This window comes from Accipiter gentilis, chromosome W (genome assembly GCF_929443795.1).
Source record: "Accipiter gentilis chromosome W, bAccGen1.1, whole genome shotgun sequence".
Taxonomy (NCBI): Eukaryota; Metazoa; Chordata; class Aves; order Accipitriformes; family Accipitridae; genus Astur; species Astur gentilis.
Window position 1 is genome coordinate 30,960,379 of NC_064918.1, and position 23,832 is coordinate 30,984,210.

The 23,832-nt window shown below is 43.0% G+C and overlaps 2 protein-coding genes across 6 annotated transcripts in view; one reads left to right on the plus strand and one right to left on the minus strand.

The window, feature by feature from the left end:
* The window catches only part of LOC126035485 (uncharacterized), a 349,826-nt gene that overhangs the window by 11,696 nt on the left and 314,298 nt on the right, over window positions 1-23,832 (minus strand). The gene's annotated exons all lie outside the window — the stretch shown is intronic.
* The window catches only part of LOC126035446 (transcription factor RFX3-like), a 149,038-nt gene continuing 132,630 nt past the window's right edge, over window positions 7,425-23,832 (plus strand). For all 4 annotated transcript variants that reach the window (XM_049794015.1, XM_049794023.1, XM_049794024.1 and 1 more), the window contains exon 1: window positions 7,425-7,648. The gene's annotated coding sequence lies outside the window, so the exon portion shown is untranslated. The remainder of the gene's footprint in view (window positions 7,649-23,832) is intronic.

Sequence of the window (23,832 nt, forward strand, 5' to 3'; positions counted from 1 at the left end):
GGGGGCCGGCCGCGGCCGCGGCTGGCGGCGGCCGCTCCACGGCCGGCTGACACGCGCCGCTGCAAACGGGCGTAGGGGGGGCCGGAGAGGGAGGGGCCGAGGAAGGGGGCGGTGAGAAGGGGGCGGAAGGGGGCGGTGGAGAGGGCGGGAGGGGGGGGCCGAGGGAGGGGGCGGAGAGAAGGGGCCGGGAGGGGGCGGGGCCGAGGGAGGGGCCGGCGGAGGCGGCGAAAAGGGGGCGAAAGGGAGCGGGACTGGTATATGGCCAGAATCTTCATTCTCTTGTCTTCCCGGTACCTCCTTTCGGGTGGATGAACGCTTTTCCCTCACTTCTGGTTCCTCCGACCGTACTGTCAGTTTTTGTAATTGGTTCACCACCTCCCTTAGGAGCTCTTCCATCGCACCACCCGATGGAGATGGATCCCTCTCCCCCGCAATCTGTTTATCCGCCTTAGTCACCCCCGAGTCTGTCGGATTCGGATCTGTTGGGCGACAATCGGCCCCCCCTAATTCCCCTGTTTCTTGTGGAGTAACAGACGGGGGATTTTTTTCGGCGCCAGCGGCCTGGCTGGTTGTAGGCAAAGGCTGCGTCTGTGCAGGCGTCTCAGCGTTAACAGCAATGGATGTCAGGGGGGGTGGAGATAGTTGTGTAGAGAATATTCCCCCGACTCCAGCGGGGTAGGCTGACGTGGCAGCCGTGGAGGCAGCAGAGGGGGTCACAGCCGCGCGGGCAGCGGCGGCTACCTCCCGGTGCACCCTCATTGTCTCCAGCATGTCTCTAATTACTTTCCTGAGCGCTGCGTATTTTTTCCATCTCCTTCACCTTACCCCCCTTGCAGTTAGCAGTGTCCCACAGCACCTTGCCTATATTATCCCAGGTCGCTTCTTCAAATGCGACATTTACATTCAGGATAAGTTCTTTCTTCCAGGCCCATAAAAGTAGCCCCTTTAACACAGAATTATCGAATTTCAGTCCCCTCTCAGAGAGAAAATTACGAAGGAGCTTTAGGACTGCTTCCTGCCTTTTGTCCAACCCCATCTCCTTCTCCGACCGCTCACCTAATCAGGGCGAGATTCAAGCTTCTGCGCGTCTCCTCGCCTTCCCAGCTCAGGGCGAGATTCAAACTTACGCGCATCCCAGCTCAGCTGAAGCTCACGTTGTGCTTCCCAGCTTGGCTGAAGCTTCTGCCGTCCTGCCGGGGCAGCAGGAACACTCTCGGCCAGCTCCTCCGCTTCCTCGTCGGTTCAGCTGCACCAGAAATTCCCATAGAGACGATAAAGTGCTGATCTGAGGGTCCCTGTTCGGGCGCCAAATGTTGCGGAGGATCCACAGGGGAAATCACGCACAGACCAATGTGATCAAGTGAAGTCCATTTACTACAACTTTTAGCACAGTTATATACCTTATGTGCTTGTGCACACGCCTTATACAATATTCTAATTGGTACAATACCCCGGTTCACGCGACACTACCTTATCCTCTATTGGCTGTGCAAGCTTCTTCACGAGGTGTCCAGCAGTTACTTATCTCATTCTTCGGCATCCAGGAGTTGTTTGTCAGGCTCTTCTTATCTTCCTTTTTCCCAGTGTACAAGGGCACAGCGTCCTTGTCTGCTCCTGCACTTTGTAAACTTATGCTTCGTTCCCACCTAATGGCTCGATTGCTCACATGCCCTCACCCAGCCAAGAAATACTCAACAACAAAGCACCATGGAGCCGCTCGCTCACTCCCCCAGCCATGGTGGGATGAGGAGAAAATATAAAGACAGGCTTGTAGGTCGAGATAAGGACTGGGAGGGATCACTCACCAATTATGGTCACGGGCAAAAGACAGGCTCAACTTGGGGAAGAAACAAAATCAATTTAATTTACTACAAATCAAAACAAAACAAGGATATTAGGAAGTAAAACCAAACCTTAGAACACCTTCCCCCCACCCCTCCCTCCTTCCTGGCTCAACTCCACTCCCGGTTCTCTCTACCTCCTCCCCCCGGCAGTGAAGGGGAACAGGGGAATGGGGGTTGGGGTAATTTCGCCACACATTGTCTCTGCATCTCCTTCCTCCTCAGGGGGAGGACTCCTCACTCGTCCCCTGCTCCACTGTGGGGTCCTTCCCACAGGAGACAGTCCTTCACGAACTTCTCCATCATGAGTCCTTTCCGTGGGCTGCAGTTCCTCACAAACTTCCCTGGTGTGGGTCTTTTCCGCGGGCTGATCTTCAGCCACAAACTGCTCCAGTGCTGGCTTTCCCATGGAGTCACGGCCATCTTTGGGGGCCTCTGCTCCACCGTTCACCTCCGTGGGCTGCAGGGGGACAGCCTGCCACCTCACCATGGGCTGCAGGGGCATCAACCTCCTCAGGCGCCCCTCCTACCCCTCCTTCTTCACTGACCTCGGTACCTACAGAGGTACTCCTCTCACATTCCAACCCCCCCACTTACTGCAGGTTCCCCTTCTTAAATATGTTATCCCAGAGGCGCTACCACTGTCACTGATTGGGTCAGCCTGGGCCAGAGGCGGGTCCGACTTGGAGCCAGGGGAGCTTCTAGCAGCTTCTCACAGGAGCCACCCCTGCAGCCCCCTCTCCCGCTACCAAAAAACCCCCACCACAAAAACCCATAACATAGGTACATAAAGTTCCTTGCTTTGAGAACACAAATTTACAGCCCAATTGATTCAGATAAAGAGCCAACTTGAAGGCTCTTACCACAGCCTATCCTGTTCATCTTTCCAAGCAAGTAAGCATGCAAATGATGCTTGACAGAACAAATAAGACAGTACAGTATGAAGAAGTAACAGCCTCCAGGTCACAGAATCACAGAACGGTTGAGGCTGGAAGGAACCTTTTGAGATCATCTAGTCCAACACCCCTGCTCAAGCAGGGCCAGCTAGAGCTGGTTGCCCAGGATCATGTCCAGATGGCTTTTGAATATCTCCAAGGCAACCATCACCACCTCTCTGGGCAACCTGTTCCAGTGCTCAGTCACCCTTATAGTAATAAAGTGGTTCCTAATGTCAATGCTTTCTTAATCATCATGGGTAAGATGAAGGATTCCAAAGCATTTCTGTGGACTTACAGTCATAGTGTTCTGGCAACAGTTTTTGAGATAAAAATTATTTGGTGTCCAACCTTTAGAAATACCTTTTCTGTCCCTTATATCATTAAAAAGGAATTTAATATTCAATGAAAATACAACTCCCCAACACTTTCAGTGTATTATTAGCTAAATTAAACTACCTTTATTTGCTGGATAGAAAGGAAAAATATGTTTATCAAAATAATTTTTAACTTCAAAACAAATTGACTTATTAAAGAAAGTATTATCCATTGTTAGCAAGTTGCAGTTTATGTTTGTCTGTCATCATAATGCTACGTAGATGAGTGAATGTGAGCTCTTCGATCACTCAGAGATCCATTTAGGTAGAAAAACTGTATTGGGTCTGGCTGAGATGGAGTTAATTCTCCGCATAGCAGCCCTCATAGTGCTGTGTTTTGTATTGGTAGCTAGAAAAGGTGTTGATAACATACCAATGTTTTGGCTACTGCTGAGCAGTGCTCCCACAGCATCAAGGCTGTCTCTCCAACATTCCCCCCTGCCCTGCCTCACCCAGTAAGCTGGGGGTGGGCAAGAGGTTGGGAGGGGACACAGACAGGACAGCTGACCCAAACTGACTAAAGGGATATTCCATACCATATGACGTCTGCTCAGCAATAAAAGCTAAAAGAGAAAGGAGGAGGAGAGGGGAGCATTCATTGTTTGTCTTCTGGAGCAACTGCTATGCGTATTGAAGCCCTACTTCCTGAAAAGTGGCTGGACATCATCTGCTGATGGGAAGTAGAGAATAAAACTTTTTTTTTTCCTTTGCTTCCATGCACGGCCTTTGCTTTCACTTTATTAAACTACCTTTATCTTGACCCATGAGTTTTTTCCATCTTATTTTCTCCAGGTGGGCACCTGGCATCCAGCCAAGGTCAACTCACCACAAGAACCTAGTGGAGAAGTTATTTGTTCAGCATCTCAGGATTAGATTTTATAACAGAAAGTAACAAGCTATATCTTCACCTCAAAAAATAGCACCATTTTACTAATTTAAGATTATACTGTCTTGCTTTTAGCAGCAATTATGCTAAGAACCCTTTCAACTTTAAACATTATGGTATAAATTTTGTGGCCCTCTCTGTGGATGGTGAACAAATGCCAGTGAAACCGCTGCAGCCTGATTTTGAGAATGGCTGCTATGTGAGAGAATACATGCAGCTCATTCAGACAGTCAGCAGCCATATAGACAACCATTCCCTGCTGGTTGACATAAGGATCATTGAGTCCAACTACCTGCTCCTCGCAGGATTACCTAAAACTAAACCATATGATTAAGAGCATCGCCCAGATGCTTCTTGAACTCTGACAGGCTTGGTGCCATGACCACTTCCCTGGGGAGCCTGTTGCTGTGACCGACCACCCGCTTAGTGAAGAACCTTTTCCTAATGTCCAATCTGAACTTTCCCTGATGCAGCTTCATTCCATTTCCACGATCAACACCTCCACCTCCACTGCCCCTCTTGAGGAAGTTGTAGACTCTGATGAAGTCTCCCCTCAGCCTTCTCTTCTCTAAGCTGAACGAGCTAAGTTACCTCAGCCTCTCCTCATAAGTCTTGTCCTTGAGACCTTTCACCATCTTGGTCATCCTTCTCTGGACACACTCTAATAGTTTGATGTGCTTCTTATATTGAGGTGCCCAAAACTGCACACAGTACTTGAAGTGGGGCCACACCAGTGCAGTGTAGAGTGGGACAATCACCTCCCTTGACCAGCTAGTTATGCTGTGCTTGATGCACCCCAGGACACGGTTGGCCCTTTTGGCTGCCAGGGCACACTGTTGTGTCATATTCAACTAGCCATCAACCCAAACCCCCAGATCTCTTTCTGTGGGGCTGCTCTCCAGCCTCTCCAGCCTCTCATCCCCCAATTTGTACGTATAACCAGGATTACCCCATCCCACGTGCAGAATCTGGTACTTGCTCTTGTTAATTTCATATGGTTGGTGATTGCCCAGCTCTAGTCTGTCCAGATCTCTCTGTAAGGCCTCTCTACCCTCGAGGGAGTCCACAGATCCTCCTAGTTCAGTATCATTGGCAGTCTTACTTAATGTACATTTGATTCCTGCATCCAGATCATTTATAAAAACATTAAAGAGCACTGGCCCTAAAATTGAGCCCTGAGGAACCCCACTGGTGACTGCCCACCAGCCTGATGTAACCCCATTTACTATAACTTTTTGAGCCTGACCCGTCAGCCAATTGTTCACCCAATGTATTATGGACTTGTCTAGCTATATGCTGGAGATTTTGTCCAGAAGGATACTGTGAGATACAGTATCAAAAGCTTTGCTAAACTAAGAAAAACCCCACATCTACTGGCTTCCCTTGGTCAACTAGATGGGTGACCTTGTGTATTGGCTTTGTGTGGCAAGGTTTTGGTAGTGGTGGGGGGGGAGGGTTTACAGGGGTGGCTTCTGTGAGAAGCTGCTGAAAGCTTCCCCTGTGTCCGAGAGAGCCAATACCAGCCGACTCTAAGACGGACCTGCCACCGGCCAAGGCTGAGCCAATCAGCAATAGTGGTAGCACCTCTGTGATACCATATTTAAGAAGGAAAAAAAAGCTGCTGGGACAGACAGAAACGGCAGCTAGAGAGAGGAGTGAGAACATGTGTGGTGGGTTGACCCTGGCTGGGTGCCAGGTGCCCACCAAGGCTGCTCTATCACTCCCCCTTCTCAGCTGGACAGGGGGGAGAAAATATAACAAAAGGCTTGTGGGTCAAGATAAGGACAGTTTAATAAAGTGAAAGCAAAGGTCGCGCACGAAAGCAAAGAAAAACAAATGATGTTGTTCTCTACTTCCCATCAGCAGGTGATGTCTAGCCACTTCCCAGGAAGCAGGGCTTCAGTACATGTAGTGGTTGCTCCAGAAGACGAAAATGCCCCCCCCCCCTTCCGTCTCCCTTTACTTAGCTTTTATATCTGAGCTGACGTCATCTGGTATGGAATATCTGTTTGGTTAGTTTAGGTCAGCTGTCCTGGTTATGTCCCCTCCCAAGATCTTGCCCTGCCCGAGCCTGCCATTGAGGGGGGGGCAAAAATGTTGGAGAGACAGCCTTGATGCTGTGCCAGCACTGCTCATCAGTAGCCAAAACACTGGTGTGTTATCAACACCTTTCTAGCTACCAATGCAGAGCACAGCACTATGAGGGCTGCTATGGGGACAATTAACTCCATCTCAGCCAGACCCAATACATGCTCATATAAACTATATCTAGTTTTTAGAAGTTTTAAGCAAAACTTAAAAAGTTAACCACACTAAGCCTCCTAGAAAGCTTAACTAAGTCCAAGCATCACAGAAGCTTCATTTACAAGTTAGTATAATATTAGAAAGACCTTATCCTAATGGGCCCAGATAGGATGCACCCATGAGTGCTAAGGGAGCTGTCTGATGTCATTGTGAGGCCATTCTCAATAATCTTTAAATGATCACAGTGATTAGTAGAGGTGCCTGAGGACTGGAGGAAAGCAAAAATCACTCCTGTCTTCAAGAAGGAGGACCTGGGGAACTACAGGCTGGTCAGCTTCACCTCAATCCCTGGGAAGGTGATGGAGCAATTAATTCTGGGAACCATTTCCAGGAACATGAATGACAAGAAAATAATCAGGAGTAGTCAGCATAAGTTCAGCAGGCCAAGTGTATACAGCAGTTACAGAAAACGTTCAGCTTTGCCAATGAGGGCAGTACAGCTGCTGCCACAGTCTCACCTACTTTAAATAGCAGCAGTCAACAAACACTCCATCCATCAGCGGCTCTTCACTGCTATTTTCTGATGGAAAAAGGAGTGGAAAAGGTGACAAGCAGTGAGCACAAAGGATAACTTCCTGTTCACTCTAAACTGCTTCCAAGTAGCAGGAAGCAAGCAGGGTGGCAAAGCAAAGCAAAGCACTGAATGGAGATCCCTGCACAAAACCCCCCTTTATCTTAGTTGCTAATCGGATGTGACGTCAGGATGTCGGTGAGCATGATCCACGCGGGAGACAGATATGATGATATGACCACACCCCCTCTTCTCTCCTCCCTTCCACTAGGGTTTCGGCCTGGCGGTTGCTATCCCTTTGAACAGTCAGGCACCACTACAGGTTCTCTCCCTGCCTGCTCCAATGTAGTGTGATCTTACATCCATGGATAGTCCATTATCATACTACTGCCACTTTGCTTGTTGGGGACAGAATGCGCCCTCGCATGCCCTTAGCGAGGTGGTGGAGTTAATACGTCCCTTCCAACCTTCTTCCCCCCCCCCCCCCCCCCCCCCCTTGAGGAAACGGATGCCCTCCCCTCCGGCTCTAGAAGCTGTCCGTCATACGGAAGGCCCTGCCTCTTCCGGGTCTCTTCAGCTGGGCCACTGCCTCCTCCTCTCTTGCTTGCGCTCTCTCTTTTGTGAGTTATAGCAACTGTTGCTTTGTGAATCAAGCGCCATAGTCACCGTAGTCCTGGTGACTGTTACTCATCAACAACAACAACCGCTCTTCCGCTGCTTTCCATCTCCTTCCTCATCGTCACCTACAACAGCCACCGCTAGCAAGAACAACAACACAGCTTTCCACGGTTCAGGTGAATGTAACTGTTCTGTACAGGCTTGCAATCCCGCCTTTCTATCCCTTTCTTCTTCTCCCCCTCCACCCCAACCTTTACCTCGTCCCTCCTTGCAGCATCCAGGCTGGGACTGCTCCGTTGGGCTTCACTATTGATTGAGGGGGAGGGGGGGAGGGAGAAGCCTCTAGCGCTTTCTCTTCCTCAGCCTTTCTTCCCTTCCATTTTATAATATGGAAGAGGCATTTCCAAAGGGGAAAAAATCATGTAAATTGCCTTGTGGTTGTTTATTATGAAGGGTATTTATTTATATTTTTTTTAATTGGAAGTTGTGATCTGACATACCGCAGTACTTGTAATGTTCCAAAGTATCTTGTATATCAATAGGGAAGGCCAGCGGGTAACACAGCAGTGGCATTAGAGATCCTTTAAAACTGTCTTGAAGGTGTGATCAGTAGTTAATAGTAGAGGTTGAAGGGCTAACTGGTACTATATAAAATCCTTCAGCGCAATTAGCTGTCATTTCCATAAACCAAGCTATCTGGTTGCAAGTGTAATTTAATTTTATAATTTAATTTTATGGCTATACTTCTGAATTCCCATCTTTCTGTTCTCATCAACTAACATTTTCATTTTATTTTAAAAGCATATTTGTTCTACATGGAATATTTGATTGTATTATTTTTCATGCACTGATTCAGAGCCTTTTTGAATTCTCCAGCTTGTACTACTTGTAGAATTTAACCTGCTAGTATAGAAACCACTAAGTTTTCAGTAAAGTCAAAGGAGTTGTGCATATTTAGAGCATACAGCGCTGTGCGTTTATCTTTCTTAGAAACACACTTGTTTCTGAAGAGCTAAAGAAGTCTTTAAATGTATAGTTCCATAGGAATAAGAACCATCTACCTGGGTATGTTTTCTTAATTAAGGTGGTCCAACCATGCCATGTTGTTGATCCATATGGTTTCCTGTTATTCAGCTTCTGTATCACGTTGTATTATCTCAGTAGATGTTCTAAAAAAGCTTCATAGTCTATTAACCCTAGCTTATACTGTGTTAGGAAGTGCACCTCTTCTTACAAAAAATGTACATGCTATCTTTTTTATGAATGTAGTGTCTCTGCTACCTAATAAAAGTGCTATGTAGAAAAACAATGACAGAATGTATCTACTGTGGGTTTTAACCTATTTTTAAATTAATTTAAAAGAAGAAAAACACTGATGCTGTGTAACTATCTAGTTACGCTAGCCAGTGTTTTTTTCACTGATTCTTAACATAAATCCCATGTGTATTTCCTGTATAATTGCTTTACTTGGATTTACTCTAGTTTCTCTAAGTGCCATGATGAAATGTTTAGTTGCCTCTTACACCCACCCATACTTACATGGCACAAAACAGGGATATTTTTTTCTTCAGTGATTCCTTTTTGTTTTGTTTTATCACATTATCAGTCCTTTTGAATTAAAACTAATTTTGAGCTAACTATAATATTGTATTAGGAAAATAATGATTAATTTTTTAGAATAATTGTTTACTAACATGCAGATACAAGCCTGTGAAATGGAGGACAAAATGCTAGTTTTTTAATGGGATATTTGGAATTCAGATAATGGGGGAAGCTAAAGAACATCCTTGGAACGTTTTGCTCATTTTGTTTCTAGATAAGAAGTTAAACTAAATGTCGTCTTTAAATCTTTTTTGTGTCAACATTTTCTTTGCTTTTGCAGTTTATGTTTTATTCCTACTTTGCTTTTTTATTATTGCTGATAGTTTTGTCAGTTCATGTACGTTTTAGAATTCTGTTTTCTGTATTTGCTGGCACTCAGTTTCAATCTTTATTAATCTCCTCAATATGTTTCCTTTTTGCTGAATTGTTTCCTGTCCACTGTTCTTTCCTTTTCCTTGTTAGATACTTTGCTTCCACATGGTTTAATGTTTCACAGTTTACTTGAGGTAGTGGGATGTGGCATGGCTGGGAAGCATTGTATATCAGACATCTCTGAAGTGTATCCAGCTGGGCTGCAGGGATAGCCTACAGTTACTCTTTTGTTAATCTGTTTTCTTTTGGGGTGTAAATGTTACCTGCTTCATCTCAATATACACAAAATTGACATTTAAAATTTATTTTGAAGAAGACTCCTTCAGCCAATTGCAAATGACTAGAAAGAACGCTTATTCAGCAGTTCAGGATCTATTTTTCACACCAGCAACCTGAAGATTGGTTAAAACATTTTCAAACATATTGTGAAAATAATCATGTTGAGGAATTTGCCTTTATGTCAAGTAGGAGAATCTGAGAAAGTTCTTAAATTTTTTGTTTTTTAGATAATTTAGAAATTATCTATAAGGGTGCTTGGTTGACATCTGCTTAGATTTTTGCAGAACATATTAAAGCCTGCCCACTTTGTGATATGATAGTGCTTCTGTGCCTGGCTTGACATCTCTGTTGGTGTGATAACCCTTTACCACATTAAACTTACCATAAAAAAAAAATCAGGGATTTACTAAAACTTACTATTGGAGTAGCTTTTTTTCTTTCTTTTTTTTTTCTTTTTAGTATCTGTGTTAAAATGTGTTTATATATTTTATATATATGTATCTATGTATACATTTAAATACAGGTGATTGAGCTTTTTTTTTTTTTTTAACATGCCCTATTCTTGGAATTGCAGAGAAATTAATTTTCCTGAAAGTTCTGGGTGATTAACACTATGCCCAGATGGAAAAAGAATAAATTTAGTAAAGATACACCAAAATGAAAACATATTTGTGCTGGAAAATGTTCAAAAAACTTAAGTGTAGATGGCAGTATCCATTTTACTTCAGGTAGATCTTTATTGTGTACATGTGAAACAGCTGTTTAGAGAGAATGAGCATCTGCATATGTGTCAAAGCCTGCTCTACATACTTGCATCAAGTACTTAAAAGTTTGATGCTGAGAAGGAGGGAGAAGGAATTCAAGTGGAAAAGACTAAAGGGAGCATTGAACTTGGACAATTTGTACTGTAGAAGCATGCTAGTCTCACAGATGAGGGAGATAGATACTCCATAATAGTGGAGAGGGGAGTGCTGGTTTAATCTCAGTAGGGTCTGTTTCTGGTTGAATTTCTTCATGTGAGGAACACTTATTCAACCAAGCTGTCTCACCAAACTTAACAGATTGAGGTTCTATCCTGTTTTATATAAACAAACCTATATGTCTGCAGAAGTTTCATTTACTTTAGTTACATTCAAGGGACTATCTTATGGTACTAATAAAGGGTTACTTATGAGACAATTGAAGTTGGACAGCATTGCAACTGCTCTTTGCTAAAGTCCCTCCTGTCTCTAGTATATCCTTGAGTAACACAGATGAAAACACTTGCTCTGTCGAAACTAGATCTAACAAAAATCAAGATTGTAAAATGTAGTTCAGATAATCATTAGCCAGTTTTTAAGTACAGCTATTTTTACAGTATAATGTATCTAGATGTCTTTAACTGTAGCTGTGTAGATATAATTTTTGGCTGTTTTCCATCACTTTTGAGATCACAAACAATAGGGTAGCTTTTAATGCTGCAGTGATCTGTCCTTGAAAGTAATTACAAGTAGCAATTACTGTACTTATTAAGTCTCTATATTTATCTTTTTGCCTGTGTTGATGGAAATGGGTGCTTGATTCTGGACTCCGAGTTGCTACTGTGTTCTTTACAAGGCTAAATCCTAAAAGTGCAGGAGATCATAAAATCATAGAATGGTTTGGGTTGGAAGGGACCTTCAAAGATCATCGAGTTCCAACCCCCCTGCTATGGGCAGGGATACCTTCCGCTAGACCAGGTTGCTCAAAGCCCCGTCCAACCTGGCCTTGAACACTTCCAGGGATGGGGCATCCAGAACTTCTCTGAGCAACCTGTTCCAGTGCCTCCTCATCTTGATGAGGCAACCTCTCTTTATGGTTTGTCTTATAAGCCCATTATCCTAATGTAGGAAAAAAAAAAAAAAAAAAAAAAAAAGGTTTGTCTTTGCTTTAGAAAAAACATTGCAAGCTTATGAATTCTGGAGAAGAAAAATACCAGTTACAAAACAGTTCTAAATCATGAATGCTCTCTTAGGAAGAAATTTGCTTCCCCCCCGACTTTTTGCTTTCAAAGCAGTCTTCATTTTGTTATTCTTTTTTGAGGTTCCTGTAGAACCTCGACTAAGTAGTACGAAATGTTTTGAGGTGCGCAAACTGGGTATTGTATGGACTAGTTATCTTAGCCTTTCTGTTAACTTTTGAGACATCTTTTTATTCTTGTGTTCCTAAGGAAATAGTTTCTGTGATGCTGCCCTCCATCTTATTTGAAAGAGGGCTAGAGGTTTAAAAACCACAGATTTTATCAGAATAATTATCTGGGGAAAGGTAAGACTAAATTTATGCTGCTATTGAAGAAAAGGCAGTCAGTGCTCAGATGTTATATATTCCATTTGGCAATAGACATCTGGCCAATCAGCAAACATCCACACCCTATACTCCATCTATTGCAATATTGATACATTTAAAGAGCAAAAGGAATAAGCCATATTTCCTATAGATGTCATTAATCGTGCTACTGTAGAACAACTTATAGGACAAAAGCCATATCGTTCACTTCTATGTGCCATTTCTTAGCCCTTCTCCAGTGGATTTGCTAAAATGAAACACTGATCCTGTAGAGGTATTTGTAGATATCTAATTTGGCCTGCAGAATCTTTATGATTGAAAAGAATGAGCAAAGCCATCTTGGAATCAACTTGAAGACCCATTGGGCATATGTAGATATAAAAAGTAAATACAAAGCATCATGCTGCCATTTTTAAGGTGTTTTTTTAGGTTGTTAATTTATGGTCCAAAATATAGAGCTTGATATCTTGTTCTTTGGGAGCGTAAAATAAAGTATCTCTACAGAGCATGTTGTGCAGCTGTTTTAGCTGTTGAAACATTAACTTTGAGGTTTCTTGGTGCTTAAGCTTTTTAATTGTCCTCCTAAATGACAAATTAGAGGAAAACTTTGTTGTTTGCTTTCAGTTAGAATACAGTGATGATAATATGTACTGCTTTATTTTTTCTGCTTTAATATTTATTAAATATTTGCTTGTGTGTACAAGCAAAGTAAAATAAGGAATTCATTCACTACCTCCCATCTGCAGGCAGATGTTTAGCCATCTCCAGGAAAGCAGGGCTCCATCACACGTAACAGTTACTTGGGAAGACAAACATCATAACTCTGAATGTCCCCCCTTCCTCCTCCTTCCCCCCAGCTTTTATTACTGAATGTGACGTCATATGGTATGGAATATCCTTTTGGTCAGCTGTGTCCCCTCCCAACTTCTTGAGCACCCCCAGTCTACTTGCTGGTAGGGCAGCATGAGAAGCAGAAGAGGCCTTGATGCTGCATAAGCGCTCTTCAACAGTAGCTAAAATATGGATGTGTTATCAACACTGTTTTGGTCACAAATCCAAAACACAGAAGAAAATCAATTCTATCCCAGCCAAAAACCAGTGCAATTGTTAAAATCTGCTCGTGTAACCCTTCTAAACAAAGATATCTGGAGTTGTGTGGTGGCTATTTGAGAAGAGTTTTAAGCTCTTTAAGCAAATTGGTCAGAAACATATAAGGAGGCCTACAGATTTATTAATGCTTCTTAACCTGAAAGCACCACATACCTTTTAGGTTGCAGAGCAACTGACTCCTAGCAACAGTAGTAGATTGAATTTCTAAGAGTGACCATGTTGGATGTAATAATAAAGCAAGAGTACAAACAGTTGTCATGTTTTTCTTTTCATAATAAACTAGTTTGAATTTAAGGAACTTTTTGTCCCTCAAAAATAGGAAGCCCCTTGTAAAACAAAGGTACTTCAGAATGTTTCTGGTACCAAAGCTAATAAAGCTGTTTAGAATGAGAGGGGCTGTCATGTTTTGGGGTGTGTGTGGTGTTTTTTTTTTTTTTTCTAATTTCCTTTTTTTTTAGCATAGTATTATGAGACAAAACAGAAAATAAAGAATCATTAAATGGAGCATTAAGTAAGACATTTAATGCTTGCTTAAGGCGATTTGTAAATTTCAACTTCTCCTGTAATTTAATCCATTGTAGGACTTACTAAAAGTCACCAGTTAAACAAGTAAACAAACAAATGTTGAAGGAATCAAAATTCTTTTACTTTGTGGTATAAGTCAAACTAATGGAGTTAGAAGGAGACTTCCCCTGAAGAGGTTATTCCATAACTGCCTCTACTGTAAGGGTTCTTGTGTCTATGTGAAGCTTGCAGTATTAGCTGATCTCATTTAGAACATAAAAATTGTCTAAAATATACACGGTCAGTGTTTCATTATTTTTATTTTTCTGTTTTCTCTTGGTTCAGATAAATATTCTGAGGCAATTTTTCTAACTTTTTTTGAGATGAATGTTGATATAAAATCCTATATTGATTTTTATTTTTTAAATTTTATTTGCTAAACATGAGAAAATTGGCTATTTTAAATCAAACTCTAACCTTTTTCAAAAAGGTTTGTGAAATTCTTGTGAAGATTTGTATAAAACTGACTGATGGACAAATTTACTCTGTCATACCAGTCTGTCAGTATTTTACCTTTTCAAATCCTTTGTGTTAAGGGTGTGAAAAAGGTAGAAAATATGTGGGTAGGTAGGTGGTATGGAGATGGAATGAGACACAGAAATTATCTCATAAATAGTAAAATGCATTACTTTGTACAGCTACATTCAAGTTTAAAATTTCTCACCTGGCTGACTTAAGAACTAGAGCATTGTTGTTTGGTTGTTTTTTTTTTTTTAAATGCTAGTAAAATCTAAGTCTAAATTAGATTAATACCCTTGTTCATTTCTTGTGTCTGCTTTTAGAACAGTTAAAGTGTAGTTCTGCTAAAGCCCAAAAACTATAGTAAAAAGCCCAATTTAGTTCTTTGTGACATGTTATATTTCATTAAAATAGTGCTATTTTTTCTGAATAGCAGACAGCTGTCCTAACAGCTTAAAACATACCGTTTCAATTAATAAAAGCGATAGTTCTACCTTCATAGTGTAGAACAAGAACATTGTATGGAAATATAAGCTACTTTAATATTACTCATTTGACTTGGGATGTTTTAGTGTTGCATTCTGAAAAGGTCTTTGTTAAATGGGACTCTTGAGTCAGAGTATGTGAACGGTACCTTCCAGCTCAAATAGTCCATTTCAGAATGTGTTCTTCTGTGATATCGCTAACATTAGAATTCTAACTGCAAAGCGTATTAGTAGTTGAAGATGATGTATTCAGTAAAACAAATGTTTATGTTTATATTTGAATAATCATATTTATGTGGCATATTTTTCTAAACTGGGGACTTAAAAAGCATTTATAAAGCATATTTGAAGCAGGTATTTAGGTCTGTATCTTTAGGGAAGTTGTTAAGCAAGCACTTAGTTTTAAGCATGTGGATTCAATTAATTTAAGTGGGAGTTAAGCACTTGTATGAACAACCTTCTGAATTAGTATGATGTCATTAGACTATCAATTCAGTTATTTTTGCAATAAGGAGGTATTAGTGTAGTAAACTAGCAACTACCACTAAAACTGGAGAGTTTAGAGGAAAGATGATAAAGCAAAGACAGAAGAGAGAAGATCTGAGACTCAGAAATTGAAGGTTTGCAATTTGGAGGTTAAAATCTGATTTTTTTTTAAATTTTTTTTTTTGAGTAATGGAAAGTAAGTAGAAAGCAGAAATTTAAAAAAGACAAACTATAGAAAATACCTTTTATAATGTAGCTGTTCATAGCCCATAATTTTTTAAAGGTGTTCTTACTATATAAGCAACAAACAACTTTTACTTGTAGTAGTGACGTTTTCAGAGGAGATTTGGGAATTTTCATATGTCTTCCCTTATAAAAATTGATGGTAAGTATGTATTCTCAAATCATGTAGATTACTTTGAGTTTCTGTAAAGATTTCATTTATTTTTCAGAACAGTCTTCATTATCTTCATACAACTCCCCCCTCCACCTTCTCCCAAGTAGCTGATTTATCATATATTGTATATATACTTATCTTCTTATAGGCCGTCTTCTTCTAGAATAGCCATTCTCTAATACAACTCTTATAAGACAAACCTGATTAACTGGGTTTGCAGGTTAATGTTTCCACTGCATGCAGAACTAACTTATGATGACTGCTCTATGAATGTTTAACTAAATTATATTGTGGTGAGTTGACCTTGGCCAGATGCCCACCCAGCTGCTCTTTCACTCCCCCTCCTCAACAGGACAGGGGGAGAAAATAAGATGGAAAAGCTTGTGTGTCAGGATAAAGACAGAGAGATCACTTACCAGTTGCCATCATGGGCAAAACAGACTTGACTTGGGGAAAATTAATTTAATATACCATCAATTAAAAAATAGATTTGGATGGTGAGAAACAAAGACAAAAAATAAAACACCTCCTCCCCTCCCCCCTTTTCCCAGGCTCAAATATACTGCTTCATTCCCAACTCCTCTACCTCCTCCCCCCTGCCCTAGTGGTGCAGGGGGGGTGGGGAATGGAGGGTTGCAGTCAGTTCGTAACAGTTCCTCTCTGCTCCTTCCTCCTCACACTTTTCTTGTGCTCCAGCATGGGCCCTTCCCATGGGCTACAATCCTTTCAGGAAAGGACTGATGTTGTGGGTTAACCCCAGTAGGCAGCTAAGTACCACAGTTGCTACCTCGCTACCCTCACAGTGGGATGAGGGAGAAAATTAGAAAAAGTGAGAAAACTTGTGGGTTAAGATAAAGCCAACTTAATGGGTAAGGCAAAGCTGCACATGCAAGCAAAGCAAAACAAGGAATTCATTCTCTACTTCCTGTTGGCAGGCAGATGTTTATCCATTTCCAGGAAAACAGGGCCTCAGCATGGATAATGGTTACTTGAGAAGATAAATGCCATAACTCTGAATGCCCCCCCCCCCTTTCCCCACAGCTTTTATTGCTGAGCACAACATCCTATAGTATGGAATATTCCTTTGGTCAGTTGGGGTCAGCTGTCCTAGCTGTGTCCCCTCCCAACTTCTTGTGCACCCCCAGCCTACTCGCTGGCAGAGCAGTGTGAGAAACAGAGAAGGCCTTGATGCTGTGTGAGCACTGTTCAGCAATAGCTAAAACACCAGCATGTTATCAACACTGTTTTAGTCACAAATCCAAAGCACAGCACTATACAAGTTGCTATGAAGAAAATTAACTCCATCCCAGCCAAAACCAGCACAAGTGTGTCCCCCCCATGGGCTGCAGTTCCTGCCCAAAAATCTGCTTCTGCATGGGCTCCTCTCCGTGGGCTGCAGTTCCTGCCAAGAGCCTGCTCCAGCATGGGCTTTCCATGGGCTGTGGCTTTCTTCAGGGCATATCCACCTGTTCCGGCATGGTCTTCACGACAGGCTGCAGGGGAATCTCTGCTCTGGCGCACCTCCTCCCCCTCCTCTTTCACTGACCTTGGCTGCAGGGTTGTTTCTCACACTTCCCCCTCCACCACCTCCTATCTCTCACTCTGCTGTGCAGCGATTTTACCTTTTCTTAAATATGTTATCACAGAGGCGCTACCAGCTTTGCTGATTGGCTCAGCTTTGACCAGTGGTTGTTCTTGCAGGAACCACCTCTGTTGGGCACAGGGGCAGCCCCTGATCTTTCTTCACAAAGGCCACCTGTGCAACCCCCTGTGGTCCGAACACTAATGAAGTCTGACAACATGTTATAAAACAAAGCTTTATTGATGCAGTAAGAAAGATGAGCAGTGATGCACACATACGGCGACTCACCCTATCACTGTTAGCAAACGCAGGATCATAATCAATGCCATGGCTCCGGCAGACTGCCAGGTACACTTGATGGCCAGGTCATCTGGCAGCAACTGCCAATTGTGCAAATGCCTTTTGAGCGTGGGTAAGAGCTGCGCCTCCCCTTGGCTTCACCAATGGTAGTGTGATTTGAGAGAATCATACTTTACAGGAATGTGGGCAGCATCCTGCCTGTGCTGCCGATATTGGTCAAGGGGCAGGGTGTCAGGAAGCAGGGTGTCACCCCCCCAACTACCAAAACCTTGCCATGTAAATCCAGTACTTATGTTCTGTTTTAAACTGTGGGGTTTTTAAATGTAATGAGGATATTTCATTACTTCATATTCCCTCAATAGAGGGCTCGTCATAGCAATTCATCTAAAAGAATGCCTTGCATGTCATAAAGCTTTATTTTATGACATAAAAGCAAAATGAAAGGTGGAGATTTAAGACAACATCTAAAAACAGATCAGAAGAACCAACTATATGTAGAGTCATAACATGTGCTTGTTTTTTGGGTTTTTTTAAATTTTTGGTATTGTGTCTGTAGTGGGTTAACCTTGGCTGGCTCAGACCCCCATCCAGCCATTCTTTCACTCCCCCTCCTCAACAGGATGGAGGAGAAAATAAGAAGAAAAAGCTTGTGGGTCAAGATAAAGACAAGGAGATTGACTTGGGGAAAATTTAAGTTAATTTATTGCCAATCAAAATTGATTTGGATAGAGAGAAACAAAGACAAAACAACACCTTTCCCCCACCCCCGTTTTCCCAGGCTCAGCTTCACTCCTTCATTCCCAACTCCCCTGTTGTGTTGTGTCCCCCCGGTCTGCCCCCCCCCCCCCCCCCCCCCCAGCAGTACAAGGAGGGGTGGAGAATGGGGGGGTTATGGTAAGTAATAACAGTTCCTCCCTGCCACCCCTTCTTCCTCACACTTCTCCCCTGCTCCAGCATGGGTCCTCTCCATGGGCTGCAGTTCCTGTCAGGAGAATCTACTCCAGTGTGGGCTTTCCACAGGCTGGAGCTTCCTTCAGGGCATATCCACTTGCTCAGGCGTGGGATCCTCCATGGTCTCTAGTGTGGATACCTGCTCCACCATGGTCTCTTCCATGGGCTGCAGGGGCATATCTGCTTTGGTGCCTGGAGTACCTCTTCCCCCTCCTTCTCTAATATTGACATTTGCAGTGTTGTTTCTCATGCCTTTTTTCCTCACTCCTTCCACTGCCCTATGCATCCTTTTGCCCTTTCTTAAATATATTATCACATAGGTGTCACTAGCTTTGCTGATTGGTACAGCTTTGGCCAGTGGTTGGTCCAGTGCCAAAACAGCTGGAATTGGCTCTGTTTGGCCCAGGGCAGCCCCTTACCTCTTCTCACAGATGCCAAAACCATGCAGCCCATCATGCTACTAAAACCTTGCCACGTAAACCCAATAAAGTGTCCCATGACAAAACTGCTAGTGTAAAGCTAAATTATATTACAGAATGCTTAAAAAAATACTATATTTTGTGTGTGAAGGTGTCGTGGTTTAAGCCCAGCTGGCAACAAAGCACCACACGGCTGCTCGTTCACTCCTCCCCCGCACAGTGGGATGGGGAGGAGAAAATATAAAGAAAGACTCATGGGTTGACACATAGACAGGGAGGGATCACTCACCAATTATGGTCATGAGCAAAAACCAGACTCAACTTGGGGGGAAAAAACAAAATCAATTTAATTTACTACAAATCAAATCAAAACAAGGAAAATGGGAAATAACACCAAATCTTAAAAACACCTTCCTCCCACGCCTCCCTCCTTCCCAGGCTCAACTCCACTCCTGGTTTTCTCTACCTCCTACCCCTGAGCGGTGCAGGGAGATGGGAATGGGGGTTGCGGTCACTTAATCCCATGTTGTCTCTGTCACTCCTTCCTCCTCAGGGGGAAGACTCCTCGCTCTTCCCCTGCTCCAGTGTGGGGTCCCTCCCATGTGAGACAGTTCTCCATGAACTCCAACATGAGTCCTTCCCACGGGTTGCAGTTCTTCATGAGCTGCTCCAGCATGGGTCCTTTCTGCAGGCTGCAGTCCTTCAGGCACAGACTGCTCCAGCGTGAGCTTTCCCATGGAGTCACTGCCGCCTTTGGGCGTGGGGTCCTCCATGGGCTGCAGAGGGACAGCCTGCTGTCTTACCATGGGCTGCAGGGGCACCATCTCCTCCGGCGCACCTCCTCCCCCTCCTTCTTCACTGACCTTGGTGTCTGCATAGGTGTTCCTCTCACATTCCACTCCTCTCCACTGCAGGTTTCCCCTTCTTAAATATGTTATTGCAGAGGCACTACCACTGCCACTGATTGGGTTGGCCTTGGCCAGAGGCAGGTCCGACTTGCAGCCGGGGAAGCTTCTAGCAGCTTCTCACGGGACCCACCCTTGCTGCCCCCTCCCCCGCTACCAAAATCCCACCACACAAACCCAAAACAGAAGGAAATTTAAAATGCTAAAGGTTTATCAGTAAAAATCTATGTTGGCACTAATGTAGCTCTGTGAATGAATACAAGATGATTTTCTGGGGCTCATCTGCTATTTCTATACTACCGCAGCACGTATGATAGCCTCCTTGAATGAATTCACCATACACTATATTCACTCTGGGATCATATACTGTGTTTATGACACAATTATCTGCTAAACAGAGCAAAGAACGTGAATGAGCTGTTTTTATGTTGATGAAATATTGAGGGCCCAATTTTATGGACCTGTATCACGTAAATCCATAGTACTTTAATATCTTTCTCTACTTTTATATAGTTGTGATTGAAACTTGGGCATAACTTGTAGAGTTTCAGTAGCAGGGGGGCTGTAGTGGTGACATGTGTGGGAGGAGGCCATGAACTGCCCTGTGCCAGTCACGGCCAATTCCAGACAGCTCCAAAACTGATGGAAACAACCCATCCTGTGCCAAAGCTTCAGCCAAACAGAGGAGCACGTGGTGCTCCTGCTCAAATCATAGAATAATTTAGGTTGGAAAAGACCTTTAAGATCATTGAGTCCAACCATTAGCATAACACTGCCAAGTCCACCACTAAACCATGTCCCTAAGTGCCACAGCTACACGTCTTTCAAATACCTCCAGGGATGGTGACTCAACCACTTCCCTGGGCAGCCTGTTCCAATGCTTGACAACCCTTTCAGTGAAGAAATTTTTCCTAATATCCAATCTAAATCTCCCCTGGTGCAACTTGAGGCCATTTCCTCTTGTCCTATCGCTTGCTACTTGAGAAAAGAGACCAACACCCACCTTACTACAACCTCCTTTCAGGTAATTGTAGAGAGCGATAAGGTCTCCCCTGAGCCTCCTTTTCTCCAGACTAAACAACCCCAGTTCCTTCAGCTGGTCCTCATAAGACTCGTTCTCTAGACCCTTCACCAGCTTTGTTGCTCTTCTTTGGACACGCTCCAGCACCTCAATGTCTTCCTTGTAGTGAGGGGCCCAAAACTGAACACAGCATTTGAGGTGTGGCCTCACCAGTGCCGAGTACAGGGGGAAGATCATTTCCTTACTCCTGCTGGCCACACTATTTCTGATACGAATCTTCCACTTCCTTTACTGGGGGTCACGAAGATGATCAGAGGGCTGGAGCACCTCTCCTATGAAGATAAGCTGAGAGTTGGAGTTGTTGAGCCTGGAGAAGAGAAGGCTCTGGGGAGACCTTATAGCAGCCTTCCAGTACCTAAAAGGGGTCTACAAGAAAGCCAGAGAGAGACTTTTTACAAGGGCATGTAGTGATAGGATGGGGGGTAATGGCTTTAAACTGAAAGAGGGTAGATTTAGATTAGATGTAAGGAAGAAGTTCTTCACTGTGAGGGTGGTAAGGACAGGTTGCCCAGAGAGGTTATGGATGCGCCATTCCTTGAAGTGTTCAAGGCCAGGTTGGATGGGGCTTGGAGCATCCTGGTCTAGTGGAAGGTGTCTCTGCCCATGGCAGAGGGGTTGGAACTAGATGACCTTTAGAGGTCCCTTTCAACTGAAACCATGCTATGATTCTACTGGTATTTAGTTAAATTGAACAGGAACTTGAACAGGGAAGACATTTATTGGAAAAATAAATTTTGTATAGAAGAAAAACTGGTGGTGTGTGGAAGCAGATATCAGGGAGGAATAGGACCATTGGACTGACTTTGAATAGAGGAGGGAGATTTGAGAGACTTGAGTTCTGATAAATACATACCTTAGGTGAAAGTGGAAAAAGAAGAAAGGGAGAACATGATCAAAATCTTCAGAATAAGGGTAGGAGAAGGAGGGTATGAGAAATGTTAATTCTATGTAGTATAGAGGGATTATTGCCAAATATAGTCATTCTTTGTTTTTGACTAATATGTTACAAAATAATTTATTTTTAAAAACAAAACTTCCTTCAGATTTCTTCCTTCAAAACTGGGTTGGTTTTCCTTTCCTTTTTCCGTTTTGCCTTTCCTTTTTCCATTTTTCCTTTTTTGAGATCGTCATGTGTAGGGTTTAGGGTTATTCCATGTGGGGCCCGGACGACAGGACACCAATATGATGATTAAAGTCGCCAGTTTATTGAGCCTAGCTGATCATTCTTCTACAAGTCTCTAAGTTCCTTAGAAGCTTTGATTGGCTGCTGCATGCAAGCATTTGGTGTCCATGTGCACAAGCATAAAATATGATTGGTTATATCGACACCGTCCACGCGTATAAACATAAGATACAGTTAGTTATACTCACTCTGTACACGCGCATAAACATAGGACATAATTGGCTATATTAACTAGAGCATGCGAAACTTGTCTCAGTCTAATTGGTCAAGATAAACTGCCGAATTGAGGTTGTTTGTGCCAAGTTCCCTTTATCGTGGAATGCGCACCTGTGTTTTTCTAACTGGGATCTTTCTTTTTCTGTCTTCTTGTTTATTCTGTTCAAGGCCTTCTAAAGGCGTCTGGAATGCTCTTACGACCATGAGCTACTTTCAGGCCCAGTCACCAAGTTCCATATAATTGAACCCTACAGTCATGATGTGCATTAGTGTATTTTGTATGGTTATCTCTTGTGTTTCTCACTTTTATTCTGAATGGAAAGTAAGTCCAGAAATGAGGGTGTTAATCTGGAGACCTACACGCAGTTCCCTGCTGTCTTACAGATTGTGTGTGTGGTCTGGTCTGGAGCTAATTATTTGGGTTCAGATAATCAAAGATATTTAGGGACTTAATTCCTCTTAGCTACTCTTTGGTTGCATTTTATAAGTATATGAAAGTGTGCAGTGTTTTTTTTCTTTGTTAATACCCTTTATATGATTTCATATTCTGGTTCATCCTCTGGTATATACATTGGTTAATTTAAAAGGAAAATGACCGGTATTCATATGCTTTTTGTCACATCATCTCTCCTTTCTCCAACACTTGCAGGGGGAAAAGGGTTTTGAGTTTTGTTGGGAAACTCACATTTGAAGAAAATAAATTGTTCATACTAAATTGACCATGTTCTAGTCAACAATAAATGAAGGATATTAAGTTGATGATTAAAGTCCTTTAGAGTTGATCAGTCTCCAAGAAAAGTTTTGGAACTTAGATGTCAATGTCTTCATCTTTACCTTCAATTCACAGTGACCCTTAACATTATCAAACAATGCAAGAAAAGAAGTTTTAAGCTTCATTGTGAAAACATGTTGATTGTATCATTGCGTTTAGCGCTACAGCCTAGATTTGGTGTGATGTATTAAACCTGTATTGCATTTTTAGTACAATTCACCTTTTTCCATTGTGGAGATTATGTCCCACTATTCAATAGCTGGAATTGTATCACCATGGAAAGGTAAGTCCTAAAGATAGTGCACGAAGATTATTTGGTATATTTTAACCCTATTCTTCTATTCATATCCCTCCCTCATTTTGGGGACCTTTCTCAGAAGAGTCTGCTTAAAAAGGTTTGCTTAAGAAGTTCAGAGGAATAAATTTGATTCTAGTTGTTTTCTGATCACTAAGAGGGATGGTGGACTGCAGCTCCTTGTTGTGGTTTAAGCCCAGCTGGCAACAGGGCACCACGAGGCCACTGGCTCACTTCTCCCCCCCTGCAGTGGGATGAGGAGGAGAAAATATAGCGAAAGGCTCATGAGTCAAGACAAGGACAGGGAGGGATCACTCACCAATTATGCTCCTGGGCAAAACAGACTTGGGGAAAAAAACCAAAATCAAATTAATTTGTTACCAATCAAGTCAGAGCAGGATAATGAGAAATAAAACCAAATCTTAAAACACCTTCCCCCCACCCCTCCCTTCTTCCTGAGCTCAACTCCACTCCCAATTTTCTCTACCTCCTCCCCCCCCAGCGGCACAGGGGGATGGGGAATGGGGGTTGCGGTCAGTTTATCACACATTGTTTCTGCCGCTCCTTCCTCCTCGGGGGAGGACTCCTCACACTCTTC